General features: G+C 30.7%; 1 long non-coding RNA gene across 1 annotated transcript; it reads left to right on the forward strand.

Moving 5' to 3' along the window:
• Window positions 1-310: 310 nt before the first annotated feature.
• LOC102672704 lies at window positions 311-1708 on the forward strand. Its single transcript, XR_421452.2, has 3 exons — window positions 311-548; window positions 1081-1299; window positions 1543-1708. It is a non-coding gene; the product is annotated as an uncharacterized LOC102672704 (long non-coding RNA).
• Window positions 1709-2381: the final 673 nt, after the last annotated feature.

Below are 2381 nucleotides of genomic sequence, written 5' to 3' on the forward strand. Positions count from 1 at the left end.
GCTACTAAAATGGCGGCGCATGTCATTCGGATAATCCGATTAATTAGGCGATAAATGCATCAGACCCGTCTGTCGTATATACCGATAAATTCTGAAAAACCAATGATTTATATGACCATGTTGTTAACGTCGACATTCGGTAGACGCCACATAGAAAACTATAAATAACTAGAAAAAAAGAATTTCCTGATCTTTATATAATTTGAAATGATAGACTTTTTATAAAGAATTTCGTTTATGAATTTTCAGTTATGAATTCAACGAAAGGAAAAAATATTATTATTGTAGACAATAGAAAAAAATAATTGTATTGTCTAAAAAAAAGTGTTTTACAAAAAAGTGACTAGAGTGAATGTTTCCCTTATCAAAGATATACATGAACGAACTATGGCTATGATAAAAAAACACAAACAATAACCTGAGAAAATTATCTCATCGTTAAGTATTTGTGTGTTCTTCGGGTATCTCTTGGAACAAGCTTCGAGTTATTGGTTCTTCACCGTATCTTCCGGACTGCGATGTCGCCGATGGTGCAGAGAAAGAGCCAGGTGAGAGTAAGCACAGCTGCCCTTACAGCCCTCTGAACCTTTATAATTATCATTTCTTTTTCGTTTTTTTCTTTTTCTTTTCTTTCCACCTCTTTACCGATCTTTCAATTTCTTATTCTCAAATCTTATCATTTCGATACCGCCATTTTGAATGATCATTGCATATTTGTATGAAATTTTTAATCTTGTTTAAATTGTTTGTATTGTAAAAGTTTTTTTTAAAAATTTATATATATATAATTTATGTAATAATATTTTAATAAATTTGAATAAATTTATTTGTTATATATTATTTAATGCTAATAAGAAAAAAAAGAAAGATTGATAATTTTTGAATAAAAATTCAAATATACAAATATGGTTGCAATGATTACTATATTTAATAATTTTGTTGCTTATATTGAAATACAATAAAATTACAATACACAGTGAAATGATTCATTCACTACGATATATTGATTCATTAAAAAATTAAATAATATACTTGAAAACTAAATCGAATTAATATCTATTATCTTTTTTAAAATAACAGGTTGGAGCAGATCGAGAGTCAATAGACCATTTTAAAATTCAAGAAGCGGCACCTGCCTCTTTTGCCTACACGCCTTTCGATATATCTCTTCAACGAGATTGAAACAAGGATAGAAATGATAATTAAAATATATTCCCATGAACACATGCCACAGTGTTCGTTTAAATCAGCCTTGAGCAAATAATGACGTAAATAATAATAAAAATGGAAATCAATCAGGTTAATTATTTTTCAATATTTAAATGAAAATAAGATAATTATTGAAATAGTTATTGAAAATTGTTTATAATTTAAAAAAATATTCATAAACAAAAATAGTTTTTTATCTTGAAAAATTACAATAATACTTTCTCTTCAAAAGTAAAAAAAATATCAAAATTTGCAATCATCAACAATGTAGCATATCACCAAAGTTTATATATCCTGAGCTTCTTTTAAAAATACAACAAAATTTCTTCACAGATAAAGCAACGCAACATTATCTTAAAAAAACACATCACAGCAAGACTTCCTCTTCGAAAGAAAAAAAAAAAATACCAAAATCTGCGGCCATCAGTACTGCAGCATTATAAAATGTCTCCAAGAAGTGCATGCATTGCGTTTTCTTGCTTCCGCGACACTGCTATCAGGCCGGCCTACGATTTCCGTGGCTCGTAAACATAACGCAATTAGGCAAAGTGGCCATTTAAATCACCTCTGTAGCCGCGACTAAAGTTACCCGTTATCTGTATACTTTACGAGGGGAGTGAGTAACAGCGCGTTACTCGCGCGCGAGTAACCGCCGTGTTTCCAACCGTACACGGCCGTACACCACGATAAACCTTATCCACACTCGTCCGACTATCGCCAACTTCTCTTGAGGCATTCAAAAAAGAGGAGGGGAAAAAGCCACGCGGACCATTTTCAAGCGTAACTTGCTCATAAACTAGAAGGGTAATCGTAGAAACAGAACATTCCTTCAGGAATGTTTGTTACAAGAAAGGAGTACGCGAACTCTTCGAATGTGGATGTGCTGTTTCGATAACGAGTTACTCGTTGTTGTTGAGTAACACATGAGAAATTTCAAGAACCGTCTTTGAGGAATTTTTAGAATGTGAATGGAAGATCTTCAATTTGCAAAAATTGAAAAAAATTTTGACTCGGAGTTGATAATTATATAAAAATGTATAATTTGCCACTTTGTTAGGAAAATTAGGAAAATTAATACATATATTTTCTATACAACATTTTTGATAATGGAAAATAATTATCGTTTATGATTCCAATAAATTTATGCTTCAAAAGGAATATATATATATATA

This window comes from Apis dorsata, unplaced genomic scaffold (assembly GCF_000469605.1).
Source record: "Apis dorsata unplaced genomic scaffold, Apis dorsata 1.3 scaffold_162, whole genome shotgun sequence".
NCBI lineage: Eukaryota > Metazoa > Arthropoda > Insecta > Hymenoptera > Apidae > Apis > Apis dorsata.